General features: G+C 46.2%; 1 protein-coding gene across 4 annotated transcripts in view; it reads left to right on the forward strand.

Moving 5' to 3' along the window:
* Positions 1 to 6: 6 nt before the first annotated feature.
* The window catches only part of SFMBT1 (Scm like with four mbt domains 1), a 101,879-nt gene continuing 94,370 nt past the window's right edge, over positions 7 to 7,515 (forward strand). For 3 of the 4 annotated variants that reach the window (XM_027768598.1, XM_014584506.2, XM_006169298.3), the window contains exon 1: positions 7 to 259. The gene's annotated coding sequence lies outside the window, so the exon portion shown is untranslated. Of the gene's footprint in view, positions 260 to 464; positions 609 to 7,515 lie in introns of all 4 variants that reach the window. The other variant, XM_027768599.1, reaches the window with a different exon arrangement.

Raw genomic sequence — 7,515 nt, forward strand, 5'->3', positions numbered from 1 at the left:
CGCCGCAACCGGTGGCTTCGGGCCGCCGTTGAAGGGGCCGGCCTCCGGGCGACGCCGCGCGACCCGCGCGGACCTGCTCAGGGTCCCGACCTGCCGCTCGGGAGGCCGGCGACCGTTTCGGTTCCTGTTGGCGAAGTCTGGTTTTGGACGCCGGGAAGGAGGCGGCGGACGGGCGAGCGGCGTGTGCTCGCAGGCCAGGCCTGATGTGTGCGGAGCGGGAACGCCGAGCGAGGGCAGAAAACGTTCCCGCGGAAAGGATGTATGTTATGTTAAGTTTTTCCCAAGATGTCAGCTGTTCACGTGGGGTCGAGGCTGAGCCGTCAAGCGCAGGTCACCTCCAGATCTCGCTGTGCTGGGGAGTGGGGGGGACGCTCCGGCCAGAAGACCGGCGTTTATTCGGTGGGCCGTTCGCAGCGGGTCGCTCCAGGCTGGCCCCGAGTGACGCGGGGAGTCCTGCTTCACAGGGACCTTGAGAACCGAGTGCCCGTCGAAGAGATGTGGAAGGAAGTGGCATGGATTTTGTCAGTCTCGGCTTCTGCCTTCTCTGAACCTCGCGGAAAAGATGTCATTCCTCACTTTATTCGCATCGGAGTAAAACGCCTGGACGGGTAATCCTTCATTTGCAGGGTCTTGAGAGGTCGAAGGAAAGCGGAGTGGTGGCGTCGTGCGCACACGTGGGGGCCGGTGACTGGGGTTTGGAGGCGGCTCGGGAGTCGCTAGGCCACAGGTAGATTCCGAGTTCAGATTTGTTTGCTGTGTCAGGAAAATAGCGGCCTGCTGGAAACGGGAGGAGCGCCAGGTCAGGAAGCAGTTGTGTCTCTGCCGTCGTTGTAGACCGGCTGCCTTATCTTGGGGACATTTCTTAACCTTTCGCAGATGGGATTTTCTTTACTTTCTTTTCAAAAATTGAGATGGGTCATCTTTTTGTGTGCGTTTGCTTCCAAACGCCTGGCGTGTTTTCCAAATGAAAGACTTTGAAGAAAGCGCAGTCGGTATTTCGAAAGGTTCAGAAGTTCTCACAGTATGCACCTTTATTAAAATACATTTGCGAAAAACATCTTGGTAGCAAAGTTCAGGATAATCTTGTATGGCTTATTTGAACCAAGGCATTTAAGAATGTGTTTTAAAATGATATATAAATATATATATGTTTAGATTACAGGTCAATGGCTTTTCCATACACACACGCACACACCCCCTTATAATGACACTTGAATTAAAATGCAGAGCATTTTCAGGCCCCCAAAGGGCTCATCCTGGGTCCTTTCTATTCAGTAAACACCTCCCTCCTCCCTAGAGCAACTAGGATTCTGACTCCTATCAACACAGGTTAGTTTTGCTTTAAAACAGGACCTTTTTGAGGGTGAAAAGGGGTAACATTAATAATTAAACTGAAGGACAGCAGGTGTGTAAATGGTGAATTGCACCCATTCATGATCCTAGGCCTTTAAAGTGATAGTTAGGTTTTTCACCATCTAGAATCACTTAAATGTAAAATTAGAATCCGAGAGCTTTTCTTTCTAGAAGGTCACTCTTGAGCCGAGGCAATGCTTTGTAGGTTTGGATCTGTCGTTTTGGGGAGCGGTTAGGTTCACAGGTGCAGTGTTAATCTATTACTTCCCGTTTGCAGAATGCAGGTGTATTTGTAGACGGTCTTAAAAGATAAATCATGGGAACCAGCAGTTAGCGTAATGGCTATGTCGCTGGACTCCCACGTAGTCGACCGCGGTTTGTGTCCCGGACCCGGTGGCTTAAACTCACGCCGGGCGCGTGTGCGTGCGTGCCCAAGATCCCGAGAGGAGAATGGAGGAGAAGGGATTGCAGCATGGCCATCCCCCCTGGGGGGTGATTTCTTGCTTTCTGTCTCTATGTCTCTCTCTGTCTGTCTGGCGAGCGCACGTGCCCTACAGTGAAAATCTCTCAAAAAAAAAAAAAAGATAAATCATGAACTTCCCCAGCAAGTCAGAGTTTAAGGTATCAGTGGGTGAACCAGTTCCTTAAACCCTAGAATTTGCTGAGAAAATTGAATGAAAATTGATTTTTGAAAGCTCAGTGAATTAAGTGTGTATAAAGCCTTAAAGACCTTTTAAATGACAGCAGTTAGCTTGATTTATATATATCGGATATTCACCTGGCTTATCAAATCATTAAAACCCCGGCAATGAAGTCAGAGACGGAAGGTAAGTAAACGTTATGTCACGTGGGATTTCTTTTTGTTTGGTTCGGTTTTTGTTTCAACATGACTAAGATACCTTTTCGTATTAGACCTCTGTATGGTCAGGTGAGTCTTCTGTGCCCTCCGTCGATGGAAGTACTGCAGCAGCGTGCGTCTTCCCCCACGTGTCTTTTACCCTCCTCGTGCCCTTTTTGGTCTCCACTGCTAGTGGAAAGGCAGATGTAACTCAGTTCTCGTTTTTGTTAGTTCCTAAGCGAGGCCTGTGTTTTTACTGCAAGAACTTGTGTGTGATACACCCTTAGGAAGTTCTAAGGCTGGGTAGGGATGCGGGGAGGACAGTCGGAAGTTTCCTCGTGGGCAACGATTTCGCCTAGTTCCGTCTTTCCGTGTCCGAGTTAGCCAGCTGGTGGCCGGCTGACAGCCAGATCTGGTCAGCCCATCTGAGCTTCACAGCCTCGTTAGCCAAGACCGTAATTGACGGTTCAGCTCCGACTGACGCACCCTCGTCGGTGTGTGTATATGGCTCTTTTTAGGTTTCTTGTCTTTTGAGTTATCAGATTGTTTCATTTAAATTTATTAATTCTTTTTGTTTTTTTTTGGAAGAGGTTTTTTGCTATAGGGCGCGTGCGCTTGCCAGAAAGACAGAGAGAGAGAGACAGACAGACAGAAAGCGAGAAATCATTCCCCAGGGAGGATGACCACACCACAATCGCTTCTCCTCATTCTCCTCTCAGGATCTTGGGCACGCACACACACCACCTGGCGTGAGTTTAAGTCACCGGGTCCAGGACTCGAACTATGGTCAACTACGTGGGAGTCCAGTGACGTAGCCATTATGCTAACGCTGGTCCCGTAAAGTTGATTAATTCTTTAAGAGATGCAACTAAAGGGATATAAAATGAGAAACAGAAACTATACATACAGGGAATTTCCTCTTTATAATATTTGTTGTTCTGTTAACTCTGATTTTTTTCCTTTAAAAATGCTTTGTGGGGCCAGCAGGTGGCGTGGTGGTTTGGATGCTAGACTCCCACATGGCCGATTGTGGTTCGAGTCCTGGACCTGGTGACTTGCTTTCTCACTTTCCCTCTCTCTGTCTCTGGGGAGCTCTCATGCCCGATAGTAAATTGAAATAATAATAATAATGGTAATAAAAATGCTTTGCCTAGGGTCCAGCAGGTGGCATGGTGGGTAAGGTGCTGGACTTCCACATGACTGACCACAGTTTGAGTCCCTGACTTGGCAGCTTGGTTTCTCTTTCTCTCTCTCTCTCTCTCTCTGTCTCCCTCTGGTGAATGCAGGTGCCCTATAGCAAATGTAAATAAATAAATTAATTAAATTAAACAAATAATTGTATACAAATGCTTTGCTTATTATCTTACTGCTTCTTAGGGTACTTTTGCTCTTACAGAGGTGACTAGATGGGGCTTAGCTACAGAATGATCGAGTAGCTGCAGGTGTCATTTAATTATTATTATTTTTTTGAGAGGTTTTTGCTATAGGGCGCGTGCATTTGCCAGAAAGACAGAAAGTGAGAAATCACCCCCCCCTGGGGGGGATGGCCATGCTGCAACCCCTTCTCCTCTATTCTTCTCTCAGGATGTTGGGCACGCATGCACACGCGCCCGGCATGAGTTCAAGCCACTGGGCCTGGGACTCAAACTGTGGTTGACTACATGGGAATCCAGCGACATTACCATTATGCCAACTGCTGGTCCTGGTATTTTATTTTTAAATAATTATTTTATTTAACTTTATTTATTTATTTATTTTGATTTGACCCGAGAGGGACAGAGTGAGAGAAAGAGAGAGAGGGAAAGTGAGAAAGCAGTCATCCAGTTCTGGGACTCGAACTGCTGTTGGCCACGTGAGAGTCCAACACCTTAACCACCACGCCACCTGCCAGCCCCAAGACTGGTATGTTAAATGCTCAATATTTTTTTATATTTTATAATTTTCCCAAACTTTACATTCTGGAATTACTTGGCTAGTAACCAATATTTCAGAATAATTTAAATTGAATAAAAGACTATGTAATCAGTAAACGGTTTTGTTATGGTGTGGTATTTTTCTTTCGATAAATAGCATTCGTTATTTTTCTGGGGTGTTTTGTATTTGGAAACAATATTTCTCTCTCTCTCTCTCTAGTTGTTAAATTGGATGAAAGTCTCTGGGGATTTGGGTTACCTGGGAGATTTTAAACCATTAGACTTTGGGGAGTAGGGTTTTGATAGGACTCGACAATTCTTCAAGTCATACTAGCCCCACTGGAAAATGATTTAAAATAGAAAGGCTGTGGTCAGGTCCTTGCAAATTCACGTTTAAACTTTTCACAAGTGGGAGGAAGGATGAGAGCGAAGACCAGTTATTAATAGAAAAATTATGACTTCACTGTAGGAGTTTTAACAAGTTTGATTGTAAGCATTTCCCTATAATTCAGATTTACGTGTGATTATCCCCCCGCTTTTTTCCCCCCTAATTGACAGAGGGATATGCACATTCACCAGAGTATGACAGGCAGGGGGTAGGGGGAGCACCCCCACACACACACGCAGTCATGCCACAGTCCTTTCCCTGTGTCTGTCCATTCTGTCCAGGTGTTGGGCACATGCGTCCGCACCTGGTGTGCACCTCAAGCCTCTGGAGCCGGGACTCAAACCGTGGTCAGCCGTGCAGGCTCTGGCTCCCTAAGCTGATAGGCTACGGGCCAGCCCTGTAATTACTATTTATAGTCTGTTCTACTCAAGAGAATGTTTATAGCCTTATTCAGCTTTCTTCATCTTTAGTGATCACTCAAGGACTTTATTTTAAAACAAGAAGAATTTGCTATATCTGTTGTGTTAAATGATGTGTTAAGTCCCGGTTGAACTTTGTGGTTTGGTAGTTGAATAACTTCGGTCAGCGGAGCACTTCGCTGTGCATGGAGAGGCCGTGAGGTGGCATTTCTGACATGGCGTAAGCTCTGCCTGCCATGGCTCCTGTTTGATGTTTTTGCTTGGTCCAGACAAAGGTTAATTACTAAACTTGATTCGGGGCGGGTAGGGTAGTTGAGAGTATGTGCTTTGTCTGGGAGCGTTGCTTTCTGGTCTCGGATGACTATCTGAGAGGGCCTTTGATGAGAGATGGAAGGTGGTTTGTTGGCAGTTGAGAGCGTGCGACAGTCACACCTTCGGAATGACAGCGTGAGACGGGCTGAGGAATTTAGCAGTTATTAAAATGCCTCCAGAGTTTTTCTGGCTGATACTCAGTTTAAAGTGTTAACCAACAAGTACTTTGATTTGAATTCCAAATGACTTTTTTTGTAATACTCTCTAAATATTTTTAAACCGGCATATAATGATTGTTCATGACTGGGGGGTACAATATGATCGTACAGTACAAAGAACAACGTGTAAAGATTCACGCAGGACGCTTGGCACACTCATCACCTCTAGCATTCGTCCCTGCTCGTGTTGAGAACGTTAAGCATCTTCTCTTTCGGTTACTCTGGGGTACTCAGCGAGTTGTCCCATCCTTGGTGTCCCCACTGCATCTTATGACACTGGTCACTGTCCGCCCTGTCTGTCTGCCGTTCTATCTCCGTTAACCCGCAGCCCATATTCTCCGTGTAACCCAGCTTCTAGCAGCCAGTCTACGTCTCTCTCCTGCTGTGTGGCCATTCTTTTCAATACCAAGGAGTTTTTTTCCCCTTAATTATTTGATGTGGCTACTGTGGAATATTTGCCCAGTGGTTAGGCCAGCTGACAGTTGCCATTGTTTTTTTTTTTTTTTTTTTTCATATTAATTTGCTACCCAGACTGGAGTGCTTTGCTGTCTCCCAAGTTTCTGCTGCTGTTCTTTCTTATGGATCAGTTCTTATAAGACATGTGTTAAAATAGTATGTGGTCATTTGGAATCCAGTTCTTTTTATTTTTAAGAGAGATTTTTTGCTGTAGGGTGTGTGCACTCACCAGAGACACAGAGAGAAACAGAGATAGAAAAGGAAACCCCCCCACACACACACACCAGGGGGGTTGCCACGTTGCAATCCCTTCTCCATTCTCCTCTTGGGATTTTGGGTACGCACGCACACACACCTGGCATGAGTTTTAAGCCACCGGGTCTGGGACTTGAACTGCAGTTGACTACATGAGTCCAGCAACATAACCATTACTCCATCTGCTGGTCCCTGGAGTCGTAATTCTCAGATACCATTTTGGCTAATTTTTATTCATGTTAGAGAATAACCTTGGAGTGATTAGATGATGAGCACATTTTTGCACTTACCACTTGTCTAGAACAGGGTAAGGAATAAGGACATTTTTATTCTTTTTTTTTTTAAGAGAGATTTTTGCTATAGGGCTTGCGTGCTCACTGAAGAGACAGAGAGACAGAGAAATACAAAGCAAGAAATCTCTCCTCGGGGGGGATGGCCCTGCCACAATCCCCTCTCCTTTATTCTTGTCTTGAGATTTTGGGCATGTACGCACATGCCGGCATGAGTTTTAGTCCGGGACTCCAACCGTGGTTGACTAGGTAGGAATCCAGGGACAGAACTATTACGCCACCTGCTGGTTCCAGAAGAAGCTTTGGAAGGAAGAAGTAAATTTTTATTATTTAAAAATATTGACACTTTCTTTTGTTGTGGTAAAATGTGTATGAGGCAAACTTTATCATTTTAACTTTTTTTTTTTAATTTTATGTTTTTGCCATAGGGTGTGTGAACTTGCTGGAGAGAGGCAGAGAGAGAGAAAATGAGAAACTGCTACCAAGGAGGGATGGCTGCGTCATAGTCCCTTCGCCTCTCAGGATTTGGGGATGTACGCACATGTGCCCAGTTTGATTTTCAGGCTGCCGGGTCCAGGACTCGAACTGTGGTCGGTTATGTGGAAGTCCAGCTCCTTAACCACCATGCCACCTGCTGGCGCCTCATGGGAACTATTTTTCAGTGCGCAGTTCAGTGGCATTAACTCAAGCACATTCCCATTGTTGAGCAGCCATCACTGCTGTGCATCTCCAGGGCTTTTTCATCTTCCCAAAAAGACCCCCGCAGGGGCCGCAGTTACGGTGGTGTAGCAGTTACGGTGCCGGACTCCCGAATGATCGACCACGCTTTGAGTCCTGGAACTGGAGGCTTGAAACTCATACGGGGCACGTGTGTGCGCGCGCGCGCGCACACACATCTAAAATCCCAAGAGGAGAATGATGTAGAAGGGATTATGATGTGGCCATCCCCCTGGGGGGTGATTTCTCGCTTTGTGTCTCTCTGGCGAGCACACATGCCCTATAACAAAAATCTTTTTTTTTTTTTTTTTTGGGGAGGTTTTTGCTATAGGGGGCGTGCGCTCGCCCGACAGAGA

This window comes from Tupaia chinensis, unplaced genomic scaffold (genome assembly GCF_000334495.1).
Source record: "Tupaia chinensis unplaced genomic scaffold, TupChi_1.0 Scaffold147003_1, whole genome shotgun sequence".
Taxonomy (NCBI): domain Eukaryota; kingdom Metazoa; phylum Chordata; class Mammalia; order Scandentia; family Tupaiidae; genus Tupaia; species Tupaia belangeri.